Source organism: Nyctibius grandis, chromosome 4 (assembly GCF_013368605.1).
Source record: "Nyctibius grandis isolate bNycGra1 chromosome 4, bNycGra1.pri, whole genome shotgun sequence".
NCBI lineage: Eukaryota > Metazoa > Chordata > Aves > Nyctibiiformes > Nyctibiidae > Nyctibius > Nyctibius grandis.
This window is the reverse complement of record NC_090661.1, coordinates 57,294,820-57,314,438: the sequence shown is the minus strand read 5'-3', so window position 1 is coordinate 57,314,438 and position 19,619 is coordinate 57,294,820.

The window sequence follows — 19,619 nt, the reverse complement described above, 5'->3', positions numbered from 1 at the left end:
GAAAAACACATTGATGTTTCAGAGGAGAGACAGCTCAAATAAGTCAAACCAGCGTGGTCAACTAATTCATTCAGAACTAGAACACAGAGCATCAACCATCGCCTAAGAAAGGAGGACTAGTTAAAGGATGCTTACAAAAAAAAGCCTGGCTATAACACCATGTTTTGAAAGCCATCACTGCCCCAGAAAAGAGCTAATTTGAAGCTGGACTGTGGCAGGACCTGTTGGTGCTCATGTCACAGAATCACAGAATCACAGAATCACAGAATCACAGAATCACAGAATGTTAGGGATTGGAAGGGACCTCGAAAGATCATCTAGTCCAATCCCCCTGCCGGAGCAGGATTGCCTAGACCATATCACACAGGAACGCGTCCAGCCGGGTTTTGAATGTCTCCAGAGAAGGAGACTCCACAACCTCTCTGGACAGCTTATTCCTGTGTTCGATCACCCTCACCATAAAGTTATTCCTCATATTTATATGGAACCTCCTGTGTTCCAGCTTGCACCTGTTGCCCCTTGTCCTGTCAAGGGATGTCACTGAGAAGAGCCTGGCTCCATCCTCATGACACTTGCCCTTTACATATTTATAAACATTAATGAGGTCACCCCTCAGTCTCCTCTTCTCTAAGCTAAAGAGACCCAGCTCCCTCAGCCTCCCCTCATAAGGGAGATGTTCCACTCCCTTAATCATCTTTGTGGCTCTGCACTGGACTCTCTCTAGCAGTTCCCTGTCCTTCTTGAACTGAGGGGCCCAGAACTGGACACAATATTCCAGATGCGGCCTCACCAGGGCAGAGTAGAGGGGGAGGAGAACCTCTCTCGACCTGCTAACCACACCCCTTCTAATACACCCCAGGATGCCATTGGCCTTCTTGGCCACAAGGGCACACTGCTGGCTCATGGTCATCCTGTTGTCCACTAGGACCCCCAGGTCCCTTTCCCCTACGCTGCTCTCCAACAGGTCTGACCCCAACTTGTACTGGTACATGGGGTTGTTCTTGCCCAGATGCAGGACTCTACACTTGCCCTTGTTATATTTCATTAAATTTCTCCCCGCCCAACTCTCCAGCCTGTCCAGGTCTCTCTGAATGGCTGCACAGCCTTCCGGCGCGTCAGCCACTCCTCCCAGTTTTGTGTCATCAGCGAACTTGCTGACAGTGCACTCTATTCCCTCATCCAAGTCATTAATGAATATATTGAATAGTACTGGTCCCAGTACCGACCCTTGAGGGACTCCGCTAGACACAGACCTCCAACTGGACTCAGTCCCATTGATCACCACTCTCTGGCTTCTTTCCTTAAGCCAGTTCACAATCCACCTCACTACCCGATCATCCAGACCACATTTCCTCAGTTTAGCTGCGAGGATGCTGTGGGAGACCGTGTCAAACGCTTTACTGAAATCGAGATAGACCACATCCACAGCTTTACCATCATCTATCCACCGGGTTACATCCTCATAAAAGGCTATCAAGTTGGTTAAGCATGACTTCCCCTTGGTGAAGCCATGCTGAGTGCCCCTAATGATCCCCCTATCCTTGATGTGCCTAGAGATAGCACCAAGGACAAGTTGTTCCATCACCTTTCCAGGGATGGAGGTGAGGCTGACTGGTCTATAGTTGCCCGGGTCCTCCTTCTTGCCCTTTTTGAAGACTGGAGTGACATTCGCTTTCCTCCAGTCCTCAGGCACCTCTCCCGTTGCCCACGACTTAGCAAAGATGATGGAGAGTGGCCTAGCTATGACTTCCGCCTGCTCCCTCAGCACCCGCGGGTGCATCCCATCAGGGCCCATGGATTTATGGACGTCCAGATTGCTTAATTGGTCCCTGACCCAGCACTCATCAACCAAGACAGATTCCTCCACTATCCTGACTTCTTCTGAGGCCGCAGGGGTCCGGGGCTCCTCAGGACAGCCTCCAAAAGTATAGACAGAGGCAAAGAAGGCATTCAGTAACTCCGCCTTCTTTTTATCCTCTGTCTCCAGGACCCCCACCTCATTCATCAGTGGGCCTACATTGCCTCTAGTGTTGGCTTTACCTGCAGTGTATTTGAAGAAGCCCTTTCTGTTGTCCTTGACCTCTCTTGCAAGGTTTAATTCCAAGGAGGCCTTAGCTTTCCTAGTTGCCTCCCTACATCCTCTGACAACAGACTTATATTCCTCCCAAGTGGCCAGCCCCTCTTTCCATGATCTGTACACCCTCTTCTTCCACTTGAGTTTGCCCAGCAGTTCCCTGTTTAACCATGCAGGTCTCCTGGTACCCTTCCTTGACTTCCTACTTGTTGGGATGCTCTGATCTTGAACTCGGAAGAACCAGTCCTTGAATGCTAACCAACTATCTTGGGCCCCCTTACCTTCTAGTACCCTGTCCCATGGGATTTCCCCTAGCAATTGCTTGAAAAGGCCAAAGTTGGCCCTCCTGAAGTCCACGGTTGCGATTCTGCTAGCTATTCTGTTCCTGCCACATGAGATCCTGAACTCTACCATCTCATGGTCACTACAACCAAGGCTGCCCTCAACCTTCACCTCTTCAACCAGACCCTCCTTGTTAGTGAGGATAAGATCCAGCAGCGCTCCTCTCCTAGTTGGCTCTTCCACCATTTGCATCAGAAAGTTATCATCAACGCACTGGAGGAACCTCCTGGACTGGGGATGGCTGGCTGAGTAGGCCTCCCAGCAAATATCAGGGTAGTTGAAATCCCCCATGACAACCAGGCCCTGTAATTGAGAGACTGCTCTCAGCTGCCTGTAGAAGGCCTCATCACCCTCCTCATCCTGATCCGGTGGCCTGTAATAGACACCCACAACAGTATCACCCCTGCCAGCCTGCCCCTTAATTCGCACCCACAAACTCTCAACTCGCTCCTGATCCGCCCCTGGACAGAACTCAATACATTCTAGCTGCTCACTCACATAAAGAGCAACTCCACCACCTCTCCTTAGCGGCCTGTCTTTCCTGAACAGGACATAGCCATCCATGACCACATTCCAGTCATGCGAGGCGTCCCACCAAGTCTCTGTAATTGCCACTAGATCATAGCCCCCCGACCGAATATGGATTTCCAACTCCTCTTGTTTATTCCCCATGCTGCGTGCATTGGTGTACAGGCATTTCAGGGAGCGAGCTGAGCACACCGATTTCACCCCAGGGGGATGGGAGGCCTCCTGGTCTACCTCAACACTAGAGCGTTGCCCCAGTGGTGCAAGCCCAGCTACTACCCCATCCCCCTTCGAATCTAGTTTAAAGCTCTCCGAATGAGCCCTGCTAATTCCTGTCCCAGAACCCTTTTGCCCCTACGACATAAACCTTTCCCATGTATTACCGTCACGCCTGGTGTCTTATAAAACCAGCCATTATCAAAGAATCCAAAGCCCTGCCTGTAGCACCAGTCTCGTAGCCAGGCATTAATAGAGAGAATCCTACTATTCCATCCCACGTCATCACCTGAAAATGGAAGGAGGGAGGAGAAAACAACTTGTGCCCCAGACTCTTTCACCAACCGTCCTAGGGCCTTGTAGTCTTTCTTCATCCCCCTCAGACTACGGGATGCAGCTTCTTGCCCACCTGTCTGGAAGATCAGCAGGGGGTAGTAGTCTGTGGCCTTCACCAGGTTGGGGAGTTGCCTGGTGATATCCCTGATTCGGGCTCCAGGCAGGCTGCAGACCTCCCTGTGATGGGGGTCAGCTCTGCATATTGGGCCCTCAGATCCCTTTAGGAAGGAGTCTCCAACCACTAAAACTCTTCTCTTCTTCCTTGTGGAGGAGGTAGCTATACGCCTGTCAGGTTTTTCTGACTGTGGTGGGACCTCTGATATAGGTTGCCTCTCCACCACATCCCCATTGGACCGGCTGTATTCCACTAGGGCTTCATATCTATTTCTCAGAGGCACCTGTGGAGGCAAAGTAGGCAAGGAGGGCACTTGCCTTTTGCCACGGCCATAGACTTGCCTCCACTCACTCCTCTCCTCTAAGTTATTGTTTTCTACCGGAGAGGGGCAGAGTACAGGGGTCCCTCGATCCTGGGAGCTCTCCGGCAGGTGCTCCCATTTTTGTTGCAGGGAGGGCAGAGCCTGGCTCCACCAGTCTATCTCCATTTCAGCCTCCCGAATGCTCCTAAGCCTTTCTGCTTCGGCTTGAAGCCTTTCAACCTGGCTTTGCAGCTGTGCCGCTCGGCTGAGCAGATCATCTACCTGCTCACAGCGCACACAGCCCCCTGACACCACAGAGACGCTGTAGCATTCCCTGCAGCCGGCAACCTGCACCATTGCCTCCTTCCGTGGGAGCTCTGTCTGGGTTCCCACATCCATTTTGGTCTTCTTCCACCGGGTAGATACCATTGTTCTTTCACTGAGCTGGGAAATACCTGTTGGTGACACTCCGGGTTCACAGCTCCTTGGCACCTTCCTCGCCTTGTGCACTGGGAGGGAGTCAAAGCCCTCCCCAATGAGCTGCAAACTGCTGCGGCCTCTCCTGCCCTGGAACACACCCAGTCACTGCTGACTCACACAGTCACTGCTGACTCTCCCTCTACCCCCTGGGCAGGGACTAGTCCCTGTCCTCCAGGAGGCTTTTTATCACCCAATCACCACCCCCAGTCAACAGGGGGTGGTGCATTTAAATCGCCCGCGGTGCCTCCGGCTATGCCCCCTCCTCTCCTGATTCATTGCCGGGAACCTCCCGGTCCAGGGTGTGGGGGGGAAAGCAGCTCAGGACTGCTGCTCCGGGGGGGCCAAGAGTACGAAAACCGCCCGGTTACAGCCCGATGTCGCCCTCGCCCCAGCACTAACCTCAAGTCGCTGTTGCTGCTGCTGCCGCTGTCCAGAGAAAGCTAGAAAGAAATTAAGGGAGGTCTTGGTCTCAAGCAGTGGCAGAGGACAGTCTGACAGAGAGTCACTCAGCTTAAAGTATGAAGTATTAGGACTGATCATTTATCTCAATGTAAAAACAAAACCAACCCCAAACATTTTCACTATGCAAAAAATAAAATTCATTTGAACCGAGATCATCTGGAAGACCAGACTGCTTCTGACTTGTATCCATCCTACAAAACAGCAAGAAGCAAAATAGCTTTGTGACCTCCTTCAAGAAGCAGACAAAAGTCCCTGTCCAGGAACAGCTCAGCTGGCAATACCAAAAGACACAGAACACATAGTTTCTACAAGAAACAGAAAATCTGCCAAACGCCACCTGCCCATAAGAAGTGCCAGGACTGGAGCAGAAGCATGAAGTTCAATGCAACTGTAATGATGTAAAGCAACATAAGGCTCCAGAAGTTGGGGAAGGAGCAGATGTTCAGTGTTGACTACTGCTACAGTGTGTGCTGTGGCCTAAAACGGACTGTGAACAAAAGTGCTCTTGCTTTTTCTGTAAATCTCAGAGTGATGCAAATGAGGATCCAGTTTATACAATTAACAAAAACAAATTCCTTCTTCAAATCCCAACCCAGAATCCTTGTTGAAGACAGAACTGCCAGAGAGGCTCTCTGGGCTGTTGTCTGTCTACAAACAATAACACGAAAGCTGGTTTTTCATGTCAAAAAACATGAAAGCAATCCTGCCCCGGCAGGGGGATTGGACTAGATGATCTTTCGAGGTCCCTTCCAATCCCTAACATTCTGTGATTCTGTGATTAAGCAAGCACCTTTGGCTGCATCCAAAGCTGCTCCCATCATGAATGCAAAGGCTAGAAACACTTTGCACCTTACACTGCCTGGTCTGGGAAGGAACTTTCTGAATTCTCTGTGCTAATGAACATTAAAAGCAGGATATGGTTCTCTGTATTTGCAGATTTACAGCAGCAAGTTTCTACTGATGTATGAAATGAGAAATCCCTGTCTCACACACAAGGAGAATTATACAGACATTGCTATTCAGTCAGTGGTGTGCCACACTCAGGCTTGCTTCACACGTACTGTTCAGCTCATAGAAATGTAGAGACACACAAATGCTTTGTGCCAAGAAGTCTCTGAACATAAAAAAAAAAGTATCTCTGGAAGACTTTAAAAAACAAATACAAATTTTAAAGCAAGTTTTATATTCCTTCCCATCCAAAATGACCCTGCCAAACCATTTTCTTTCTGTTCCTTTAGGATACCCGTACTGCCTTTAAAAGCCCTAGAAAGATGGTGGCTCAGGATAGTCTTCGGAAAAAAAAATAAAACCAGTAACTTACCCGAAAAAGAAACTCAGTGTTAGAATGAAGCAACTTCTTGTTGGAAATTAATTATTGTCACTTAATGTTATCATATTCTTCCCAGAGCCACACGCCCTTTATTAGCGAGAAAACAACAACGGCAGAGATTGAATTCTGATGCCAGCCACCAGCACCTGCTGTTGCACTGGAGCCCAAAAGCCACACATTGTGAAGGCACAGCAAACCTTTCTCCACAGGCTGGCTCTAAGTAGACAGGAATTACTTTGTCAAGGTTGCTGCTTGCCAGCAACAACAGTTTAACAGAGCCGAGGTGGGGTAGCACATGGGTCCAGAGTACTGGACTACTCAATCAGCTTTTCTTGGGAACTACTAGCTAATTCCCAGCCAAGGTTTTCATTCAGTTTTAATTATTTCTGATGAAACCTTGAAACATTGAAGCCTGCCTGTTCTGTGTGGGCATTAGAAGACTTTTTCTAGAATAAAGGGTTTACCCCCAATTCCTTGTACCTTATTCATATATGCCCTGCAAACAGATATAGTTGCATGTTGGCTCTACCAATCTTGAAGGATCTGATTCTCAATTTTCTGTTAATTGTAGTCCTTTACATCAGCACAAAGTGGGTTAAAAGAAATATTAGAATAACTGTTTCCCTCGTTTTGCATTTATTACTGTTAACAGTTAGCCCACACCTAACACCACCATTTTCACTCAGGCTGCCTGGTCTTATTTTCCCTCTTCCTATGTCTTTATTATGTACCAGAAAGACATTTTTTCCAGTTTCCCCTCTAATTCCTATATTTGTCTTTCCTCTTATAATTCCACTTCAGAGCTGGGTGATGTTTTTCACCCCCATGTTTTCCCCACCAAAAGTATAAATTTGGTAACATCCCTAGAATCTTTAAATTCAACTTGTCTCCTTAAATGCCTTAAAAATAAAGGATAGCCATTTTAAGAGTCAAAACATTTCATTTTGACATTTTCAGACTTCTCTGCTGCCGTTATTGCTCATTTCAGCATGTCCTTTCATTTTGAACACAAAAAAATCCCTTTTTCAAAGTTCCCATCTGAATTTGAATGTTCCATCCCCCTCACACACACTTTTTCACCACTACCAGTGAACTGGAAAATTAATTACTCACTCTACCCGCCATCCCCGCGCAGGGCTTGGCACTGTCCCACTAACACAAAAGGGGACTAGGGGCACGTCTGCACTGGCGAGAGTGGGCAGGGTGACTGCAGGGCTGGGGAAGCTGGAGCAGAGGTGCCTGAGCCAGCGGAGATCTGGATCACCACAGCCACAGCCCCACAGTGCTCTGCTGAGCTACCAAGCCCTGATTTTGAGCAACGCTTATCAGCACAGGCAGACCATTACGCGGATGCAGCTACGCCATTCCCCATCCCCAGATGGCAAGTGCCCTGTGCTGACTTTTAAATGATTAGCAAGTCCTTGCTGAAAAGCACAGCTTATTAGGGTAAAACTTCCAAGCACGATGCAGAGGTCTGGTTGCTCTGGTGAAGTGAGTGTTTACTGAGCTTTGCTCGCCAGGCAGGGCTTGTTGTTCTGCATGTACCACCGTTATCTGCCTCAAGCCCTTTTCAGACAGAGGCTTTTTTCAGGTGGAAATCCCAGAAGGCCTGATGTCGATGGTTTGAATTATACAACGAGTTTCTGCTTTCCACAGTGAGGGGGTCAGCTCCCTGCCAGCAAACTCATTTGTAACGCTGCACTTGTAAACTCCTGATAAAAGGCTCTGATGGAACCACGCTTCGCTGGGTAGTGGCAATAAAACTGCATGGCCTCCTTTTCATTACGAAAAGCTTCCAAAAACCTACCACTTCAGACTGAAGCTTCAGTGTATGGATGGATATAAACCCATACAGGTGAGATTTACTATAAAACCTGAGCTATTTTTAGGTGTTATCAGCCTAAAGGAAAACATCTTTAAAAGTCAATCTACAGAACAATCTCCGTGATAGCATGAGACATTAAGTACATGTTTCTTTCCATGCTTTTCATGGGATTTCAGTGCATTGATTCTGACCACAGGGGTCAAGAATATCAAAAGAACAGGATGAGGGGAAATAAAAAAAGTTGTCTTATTCCAGGGGCTTGCCTTAAATACATGACAGAAGTTATCACAAATAATTAGGCTGATATTTGCTTCGAGTTACAATTGCCTTTTTAAAATTTCTAGTCTTCTTGTAGACTGTTTAATGGGGTGACATATACCACAAAACTGTTTCCAGGACACATGAGTTTGTTTACGTTCAGGTGCCAATGCCACCTTGGAAGCAACCAATTGGTAGATAAAGACTGTTTCAGGGTGTAAAAAAAAAAAAAACCCACAAAAAAAAACCCACCAAGAAAACAAAACCAAACCAATAAAATAATTCTGGCAAAATTTAAAAGGAATCAGTGAGAGGGTGAAGAGTCAATGGGTAAATGATTTTGGAGCACTTCTCTTTAAGTTAGCAGACACTGGTCACATTGAGACTGTCCGTGCTGAATGGAAGGGAGGTCCTTGAGGCATCCTTTGAGAGTGGACGCCACAGATCTGTAAGCACGGCCTTGGGAACTACTGAAGCAGAGCTGCTGAGCACACAACATCACCAGAAATGCCTGGAGTTTCCATGCCAGCGTATGGCAGGTAGCTGTCAGCAGGGCCAGCCCATGCCTGAGAGTGTGCACAGTGCTTGGACTTGCACTTAGCAATAATGAAGGCAGATCTTGGCTTAAACTGTTACTTGCTATTTCTACTAAAAGCTATATTTGGTAATTATATAGATAGAAAAGCATACCCCTTCCTTCTAGACATCTTTGTCATTTCCCCACCAGACAGTCTGACTGACTCTCCTGAGCAGCCAAGTAATTTTCAGGCAGATCATTGTCCCCTGAGTGCAGGAAATTGGTACAATTGTACACAACGAAATAAAAAAAAAAGCTAAGCAATACAGCCAGAAGACGTTTATAATGCATATATTTTCCTTCAAGAAAAGTGTTTTACGGCAGAGAAGGGATAAGAGACAAGGTCTCCCTATTCCTTATTTGTAAGCACACTCCCTTAAAGAGACGCTGAGAAATCTCAGGTTTTGACTACGTTGAATCCTGTACTGCATGTTCAGACCAAGTGTTTGTCTTGTCCTCAGAGCAATATCCCATTGGGAAGACTCCCACTACAGCCTAATAGAAGAGCTTCATCATATCTCCAAAACTTCATTAGCATCACTGGCGCTCACAAATCCTCTTACACTGGGCCAAATGTCTGCAGGGTCTATGTAATCATGGATTCACTAGCCATGTTATCACACATGCACACCAAACATCGTCATAGCAAAGAGAAAGCAGCTCAGCAGACACACAGTCAAGCTTCTTCTTTGGCTGCCCAGGTTCCATTGCAAGCCCAGGGCAGCTCCTCTGTGTTAGGCCCTACATACAATCCACACTATCATCATGGCACAGGGATGCCCATCTGTCTAATCCAGGATGGCAATGCAACTGCATTACACAACTTACTTTCACATCCAGCTCCATGTGGCACACGATGGTCTAGTCAGTGTCAATGCACTGAGATGTGTAAAACATATATAAACACCAGCTGCCTCAAGATTTGCTAAAGATCATTCTTTTAGGGGTGTTCCTGTGTGTCTGCATTTACAGCTTGTACATTTTTAAAAGATCAGGATTGGTTTGGAAGACCCTAATAGAACAGCCTATCATTTACACAGGGCACACAGGTACCCAGCAGTGACTGTGTATATAGGAAAAAGTTCTAAAAGCCCTATTTCCTAGGTGTGAACCTGCATCTTGCAGAATGAAACTCAAACATGGCTCTCATTTAATCTGCAAAAACTTTGTAATAGATGATCCATGCATCTCCAGAGGTAGTATCACCATAGTATAAGCAGTGCTTGTTGTACTGCCTATATCTCAAATGTCCCTTTGTGGAACTTGCTTTGTGAGTCTATTTGGGCCATGGAAATTTTCCAATGGGTGTCTGCCACAGGCTGTTTTGGACAATTCCTAGCAAAATCATATAACTGTTTTGTTGTCCATGCTAAAAAAAACCCACAAAACCTCTTTCAAGGTGACACATTCAGAAGTTCTGCTTTCTCAAAAAAAAAAAAAAAGTCTACTCACTTTTAAGAAGGAGCTTGGTTTTGGAAGAGTATTGAATTTTCCTGTTTCCAGAAAAAACTGCGAAAGTTTTCACAGTTTTCAAACTGAGAAAAGTCTCATTTTACACATGACCACTAAAGGCTTATCTCAGTTTGGCAGCTGAATGGTTTGCAGATTCCATCTGGACTGAGCATCCCCAGCCCAGAGCCGCAAAGGTTGAGCAAAGCTTCTGCCGAAATCTCTCCCACCAGCTGCTCAGGGTCAATTGTAACACTGGCAGAGTTTCTGTAGGCATTCAATATGCAGCCTTTTGCCTAAAAAGGGAAGGTATTTGATCTAAAAAAGTGGCAATGTGACACACCACTGCATATTGCCATGCATCCAACAGTGACTTTAAAGCTGTGTGGAAAAAGCAAGTTTGTGCCTAGCAGGAATTATTTATTAGCACACCACAAGGCCTTCATGATACTCAGATAGTAAAAATAGGAATCTGCAGCCTCAATTAGACACAGAAATGAAGAGAAGTTAAAGGAAAGGTTGCAAAACATTAGCCTATGATATTGTTTTAACATAGATGTACACCTGCTTAAAAGGACTACTTTAACTGGGCCAAATAACTAATCTATCCAAATAAAGGCTGAAAGTCTTCAGAGTGGGACATGGATGAAGGACATCTGGGCTCCCACAACAGTCAAGGATGGGAAACAGGTAGTGCTAGGACATAGCTCATCTCACCTTGAGGCAGACATATGAAGCAGGGCAGATAAGTGCCTGTTTCCATGGACTCTCCAGAAAGCTTTGGATGATTAGCTAAAATGGAGCTTGTAATACACACATCTGAAGTGAGGGAGAAGAATTTCACCAAAGCAGACAAAAGAAATGGAGAAAACAAAAATTTTTAAGATAACTGAGGTAGGAACATACATTCACCTTCAATCAAAAGAACAAGTATTGGAGCAAATCTCTCAAGCAATCAAGACTTTCCCCACTCCTGCCCTCCATCCCTTTAGCCTCCTCAATTCAAGTTCCCATGGAAACTTCTCCATCTGTGCTGTTTAGCAAGCACTGAGAAGCTTTGGCTCAGGGAAGACAGTTGTCTTGATTTTTTTTTAGTACATAAGCACCTAGCTGAGAAAGAGCTTGCTCCAAGGCTCTGTAAACATCTAGTTCCCACAGGGCACGCTTGGAAGCTCAGCAAGGTATTAACATAATCATTCCTTGTACTGGTAATTTGATATTTTTCTCCCTCCCAGCTTCTTTAATTCCCTTCAAAAGCATTTGCAGCTTTACAACATAAGCTGTAAGCAGTCAAAAGATTACTTTAAAACTTTTCAATTACTTGGTTTTTTCACCTTTGTGTACAGGTCCGACTTTCACCATGATACACTCTATCATGCCTGACCATCACCAGGTTTCAGCCAAGTGATTAACAAGTGCATCATTGTACTGCCTGGCAGGGAGCACTCTGGACATCAGGTTTGATGGATGGTCGTGATGGAATGGAGGGGCTACATAAAGCACCACTACTCTCCACCATCAACTCTAAGCATGCCCTCCAACCCGCAGTGCTGTGGGGAATGCAAGTCTTCGCCTTAGAGTAAATCCCTCCCATCCCTCAGTATAGGGGTACCTCATGTAGAAGGCCAGGCTGGAGTATGACTAACAACTGAAATTTGGGGCAGGATGAATTCCACGTGGTTCAGAGGCTAATCACATAGGCTTCCCCAAACGAAACTCTGAATGACAAGCTCCTCTGGGAGCATTTCACAGCCTTTATCAGGATTAGTCAAATTTCTCTCTCCACCAACTCTAGGAGTCTACGTGACTATCTTAACACAAGAATATAAAATTTGAATGAAATGAATCTTAGTTTTGGTGACTTCAGCATTCAAGATACTAATTTTCATTTGATGTTGTTTGTTTGTAGTGATGGTGCAGATTCCAGTCCACTGACAGCCCACAGTCATCACTCCTTTGCATCTTTTACCATTCAAACTTTCTATGACTTTTCTGTCTGACGAGTCCTGAAATTTTATATTCCTTGGGAAGAATCACTATATAAGTACCAAATCCTAAGGGAAGTATCTCAGAAATTTTTGTTCTAACTTCAGCATTTTCCAGGTTACCTGGAGCCGCCACCACCAGTCACTCACATCAGGGCTGAGTCTGCTGGCACACCATATATGTAAAGCAGACTTCTGTTAATACCCTGGGAAAATTCAGAGTAAGCCTCACATTAAGGCATTTGGGAAACTGGCCTCCCATTCCAACTTCATTAGCTGACCTCTTCGCCTTAGAAAACACCTTTAGTGATCCAGCTAAGAGTAGCATAAAAATTTCTTTTAAAAAAAAGCATCAGTGTGAGCACTGGTTGTTCTGCCTCTCTAGCTTATCCTAGCTTATAACAGCAAACCTACTGGAATACACTGTCAATATAGCTCCTAAAAGTTCCCAACACATCTCAAAATGTGTGGATTAGTCACTGACTTTTTCCTTATTAATATTCTTTCCCTTCCTTACACATAAATGGTCTTATTCTAGGAGAATGTTTCACAGCTTATCACACATATTTTCGAGATATTTTTTGGAGCTTGCTAAGGATATATTAAAAGAACAATATCTATGTGAGATTTCTTACTGAAGCCAGATAAATATTTCAGAGATGTCCTAGATTCATAGGTTAAGAAGAGTACATATACATCGGGAGACTGTGAACCCAGTTGCTAATGTCCTCTCTGTCAAAATCTGACCAGAGTGATAACCAGGCAAGAGTTGGAAGTCTCATTTAACTGACATTTGTTCTGGGTTGTCACTGTGGAAGAAAGTGTCAAGCATGAAAGCAGGGCAATATCAGAGAGAGTAGCTCACCGATATCCTATTAGGAGGAAAGATAGATACACTGAGAACAGATTCCTTTATCTACAAAAAAACCCCAAATTAACAGGAGATAAAAAGTAGGGGATTGGATAAGGTTCTGAAAGAAAAAGAAACTGAATGAAAAGCTTATTTGATGTTGATACCTTCATTCTGTAAACACAAAAATGAGAAATAGAAACTTCCAAGTTCTAATGTTTGATCCATCTATGACCCTGAACAAGATCTACAATCTCTGTGCCTTCCTTTCACAATCTATAAAATGTAATCGTAATTTAAAAAGTTCCTTCCTGGACAGGGATAGCGTGAAAATGTTACATTTTCAAGAAAGGGGTTTAGAACCTTGCATTGGTCCATACTATTATTTCCATTTTTATCTAAATCTCTTGACTGCATGTCTATGTTTTTTAAATCACATGCATTACACAATAGGACTAAATATGAATAACTGTCTGATCCCTAAACCCTCCAGGATTCATGCATCATTATTTATTAAGATGCTTGAAAACAAACTATTAGTCTACGACATTTCTGGGTTAGTGATAGTTTATAGCACTTTTTTATAGTTTATTTTTTTCCTAACAATTTTATTGTTGTAATGGCACTGAAATACAGATTTAAAGTTAGAATTCTCCCCCCCGAGTGGATATATTCAAGCTTGATACTCTGCTTACTTCTAATAGAAATCAACAAATAGTGTCATAAGTGGCATAATAGCTGAGATACTTACATATCCCCTGGACTGGATGAGATCAGACATGCATAAAAGCCCCAGAGCAATATTCTTTAGAAGAAAAGCAATTTCAGACATACCATATCAATTCACCCACTTATATTTGTGCTATGACAAATCCAGCACCAGCAAAATAGTCATACCAAGAGCTGGGCGTATTCAACAGGTGACTCAATTTATTTGACTCACTGGGTCTCTTCATGTCTTACAATAAGGCTTTGAATGTTAACTTTGCACTTCATGAAAAATTCAGGAGTGTAAGATTAGCTAAAACAGTATGTGTACTAACAACAGACCTGCGTGTAACTATAGACCTTTATATAAAGAGGAGTTTGAGGCAGTATAAAACAAATATGGTTGATCCAGAACATTTCCACATTTCCTCTACAAAGGCCCTCAGAGAACATCCACAAAGAAAAAGAATTGTGAAAAGGTTTGGAGAAGATTAGACTTGATTGCTCAGCAAACATCAGAGGGATATGAAGATGAAAGTTAAAAGCAGAGATCTGCTGGAGATGAGAGGACTGTTATGCAAGAGCTAGCATAAGGGTAAAGGGGCACCTTGCTCTTGCCAAAGATCAGATACTGGGATCACAGATCAAGTTCAGTGCACTGCATATCACCCAGGTAGCTATCATAACATAAAACAAATCAATGAGGATTTAGTAGCTGTCGGGATCTTGATTATGATATGAATAGTTTATCCGATAGGGAAGAAGCCGGTAAGTATATATAATGCGTGGGTAGAGCATCCTGAGCAATCTACATCCACTGATATATCATGAACTAGTTAATATGGCCCTCTATTAATCTGAGATAAACATGTTGTAATCAAAAGTGATCTTTGCCATTCACAGTTAAGTCACTATTTCTAAAGAAAAATAAAAGATTTTGCTATGAATTTGCCTACCTGCTTAGCTGTCCTGTCTTCAAAAAGGTGTAGATGGTACTTACTACAGGAGATATCAGCTGAGGAAGAACAGAGCCAACACATACCTTAGAACTTAGTAGTTTAGTAGGAAGAGGGACAAGATAAATATGTTCTCAAGCCCATAATTGCAAGTCTGTGTTTCCACTTCGCAAGTGAATGTTTCCTAGCTAGTAACTGGCAGCTTCTGTCCTTCCTTACTTGTCTAGGCAAGTTCATTCAGCTGGATAATGGCTGTTCGGTTTTACTTAGAAAGTTTCTAAAAGAACATATGATGGATGAGATAAAGCATATTGCAGTCAGGGAAGTGCAAGCATAGTATTCAAGGATTTTGGTAGTGCGAGATTCTGTGGACACAGGCATTTTTTTATGCAAGTATATTCCACCATACCTGAGAGCCTGGCCAGAACATAATTTAATAATTCCATTCTACACTAGAAGATTATCTTCTCTTAGATGAAGTTTTCTTAGAATTTCCTAGACTTCAAATGCCACATAATTCACTGGACTCCACATCACAAGTCAAATCAGTAGGGTCTAGTGGGCACCAAAAGGATTCTGCCCAGGCCTGAGCAAGAAACATATAGCTTGCTAATATAGCTCAGTTGTTATAAACACACATCCCTTCAGAACAGATCCATCAAAATCTCTTCTATACTGACTGTATGTGCACTTATTTAAAAGTGATCCCAATTTCCCCCCACCCCATACAACATATCATATTCATAACAAACCACACCAGCGTTAATATATACCTTTCCTACTACTTGGTCCTTCAGAAGGACATAAACTTCATCTTTGCACTGAGATCATAAACGTACAGATCTCTTGGGCCACTGAAATTCAGTCACACTCACTATTTTCTTTGCAGATGCAGCACCTATATTAAAAATAGAAAAAATTAACAGAGCAACTGGATTCTGCCTTGCCAGATTAATTCCACTAGTGTCCACATGTGCTGCAGGCATACTGTGGTAAAAGAAATCAAGAATTGGTTTTGTAATCCACTTTTCCCGATTCATTAGTCCATCTAGGGGAAAGTGTCCCTGACCATGGCAGGGAGGTTGGAACTAGATGATCTTTAAGGTCCCTTCCAACCCAAACCATTCTATGATTCGGTCCATTCCGCTTTCTACTGAAGTCAGTGCTATATCCCTCTTCAAAGAGCAGAGCAAATCCACCGGAACTCACGACCTCTGAACAACACTTGTTGAGCACAGATATTGTAGGATATTATTTTTAAAACAAGTCCAAACAGTTAATACTTCTAAACGGGAATGCAAGACAACATTTGACTACATTTAACATACACTTAAACAATGTGTTTTAGGCATGTAAAAGATCCCTGCAATTTTTACTTGAGTTATATCTAGAAGAAAATCCCTGGCTGTTGCACATATGAAGGCTATTATTCCCTTAGCAGTTACTGAAGAAGGAATAAATACTTTAGAAGAACACTTTATTCTTTTCCTGGAACAGGCTGTGCTTCAAATAGAAATTAATTTGTATCATTTTTCTGTTTGTTGCCTGTTTTTATTACCCTGCCTTGGCTTTTTGGAGAGTAAACTCAGTAGAAATCACTGTCTATTCTATACTGCTGCATTGCCTTATGTAACATCAGCCTTGAGTGAAGTCCTTAGCTATATAATAACTTTAGATGATTAACTGCCATGACAAACACTTGAGGAGAAAAATATTTACTGAAAACAGAAACGGTGACAAAAAAAAAACAAGTGCAAATCATTATCTGGCACTTATATTTATGGGCATTCATGTATTTATTTTATTTTTTTAAAGGATTGCATGTGTCAACAGCACATAGAAGTACAGGAGCAGGAGACACTGTTATTTTGTTAACAGAGTACTTCAGACATATTAAAGCTATTTTAACAACTTTATCTCTAGCTTCACACACCTCCCCCCACCCTTGAAGATAATGCTTCATTTTTCCTCTGCTGGGGTTGTCAAGAAAGGTTTGTCTAGAATTTAAGAATCTAAATGAATTGTGTTCTCCTTCTCTACTGTTTTTAACCACTCCTCAGTCTCTTGTGAATGAAGCCTGGAAACCTGTGTTCTGAGTTGTACATAACGGATGAAGCAGCCATTTGAACTTCTATTGTACTTGGTTTTGTAATTCCAAGCAGTAATAAAGCTTTAACCATTCTATTCAAAGTTATTTATAAGTAGTATACGTGCAGATCAAAACAATGGCCCTATACATCTTACGGGTTTAGGGACACAAAAGAAACTTTGCATTTAGCCCATTGTTAGTATGATCTCCCTTTGAACAAAACATTTGTGATATTCACTCAGCAGCCCAGATCAGTGTTCATTCTCCTATACTTATAAACAGCAAAGGAGTTGAGGAGCTTGCAGGGAGCACAGTCCCAACGTTACTGGTCATAAGCACAAGTACTGGCCCATTTTACAAACCAGGAGGAGGCATTATTATTCAGAGGATCAGCCACCATCATCCAGCAGGCTGGCCTTCTGTTCATATGTAAACCATAATGCCCAGATTACCATCAAAACCCCACCACCCTTGATCAGAACCACCAGCTCTAAGGGGGAGTTCCAGACACAGGAGAAACCTACTTGGAGATGAAAAGCAGGGAAGATTAAAGATTTTTCACTCAAATTTGGTGTGAGAACTATAACAAACAAAAAAAAAAACCACAAAAACAAAACCAAAAAAATGACAAAAAGGAAAAAACCAACCCAAAGCCTAAGAAAATAAGTAGGCAGGACATGTTTTGACTGAGAGGGGGGTAGGGGACAATGAAGTCAAGACCCACACAGCACAATGATGAATAACCAGAAAATATATTCTGATAAGTTTGACCCTGTATCACTGTAACTCAAGATAGTTTCCATATCAAAATTGAACTCTTAGGTAGAAAACAGGGAAAAAAAATAATTGGCTTTTGTGAAAGTGGCCAGTTTTAGCAGGCTGCAATTTTTTCTGGGATGTAAATCTATTTCTCTCTCCAGATAACAGAGAAAACAATTACTCACAGAGAGAACACTTTTAAACACCTATCTTTGCCAGCATAGTTCTCAAGAATAGCTTATTGCATTGATTCTCAGTGGTGAGAGAAGCTAATTATTTCCATCAGGAATCTGTCAGATAATAAACCAACTCCTCATTTAGTAATAAGCCTTAGAAATTCGAGTGAGTATTAAAAAAAGAAACTAATTTATGTTTCATTGAATTGCACCCAATAATCTTGATAGAAAGATTATTCTGTCTTCAGAGTTATTTTGAACATAGCTTGTCAGGTTACAACCGTTGTGCAAAGATGATACTCGAAGACTGACTTTCACCAGTGACAAGCTTGGCACGTACAGAACAGGTTGGAGGAGAGGCAGACTCCCCTTTGGTTCATCTCATTGCTTACAGACAGAAAGATACATAAACTCATATCTCAGCTGTTCCAATATTCAAGATAGATATACATGAGCAAAGGAAAGTCTACTGGGCACTTACTTTAGCTGCACTGGGAGACTGTTAAGCTCAAAGACAACTGTGGAAGAATTGCACACAAATTTCAGAGTGCATCTCTCAAACAAGCTTCGTGATGAATAAATTTCATTGCACATCTGTGAGGTGCACTGTGGTTTAACAGACAGAAAACCTTTTGTTTCACAACTTACTTTAAGGATGCTGAGCACATTTGCTGTAGTGAGGTGTGGGATGTGCCCTTAACATTCACTGCATGATCATGTAAGGAGACTTTTTTCCTCTCCTTTCTTTCTTTTTTAAGCTTTATTAATAGAGGAAGAAAAAAAACACACCCAAAGACGACACAGGCAAACCACCATGAAGACACAGGCAGTCAGTCAGGCTTGACATCTCAAAGAGCATCACTGAAACACAAGTAAACTGAGTCCCTGCAGCAGTTGTCACTGTGTGACCAAAGCACATTAAATTTGTCTTGTGATCTTCTACCCCCACTTTCCATAATGCATTTCTTTGCAGATCAGAATTTTTTACTATCTCAGCAGCTCAGAGGCAAAACTGTAAAACAGCTGCTACATATCAGTGTCCTCGAGTTCCTTTGTTTACTTTTCCTGACTACGTTTTTCCTGTAGTAAACCGTCTATGCATTGAAGAGTCTCTGACAATGCAGACACACCATTTGGTTTTAAGTTAATTCCTTCCCTATATTCATCCACAGTTCTTCAGCATTCACAAAGGGGTTATTGAGCCGCTTCACTGCGGGAAAGGATGGCTCATGCTGCAGCCAATGTTAGACGTGGGCAAATATAGCATAAGGAACAGCTTGCTCTTTGCCACAAAAAGCCTTGTGCTGTGAAGCTCCTAAACTTAGGTTTTCAGTAAAAGGGAATCCCTCATGAGTGTCATGGAAGAACAAATCTGTGAATGCACCATGAAAAATTTGTGTGGTTTTATTGTTTGCTTTGTTTAAAAAGATGCAAAAGCTGCTTCATTAGGATTTGTTTTAAACAATATTTTACTAGATAGTTTACTGATGCAAAAACATTGCACCAGCTGCAGATGCATCTTCTTTTTTTCCAGTACCAGTTTCTTGCCTGATTAAGGGCAAGTGGTGGTGGAGTTAAGAACATGTGAGAACCTAGAGACACCTTAAGACACTTCAGACACCTCCTGCCAGTGGATTCAGTGAAAGATGAGGAGTTCAGAGGGAACTAGTTTCTCCTTATCTTTCTATTAAGTGTTTCTGCTGCTCTGTATGCCCCATTACAAGGCAATTAACAAAAATAAGCCTTGAATAATTTTACAAAACTTATTCAAATTACTCTGGGAAGTATTCTTTAACACCAGGAGGT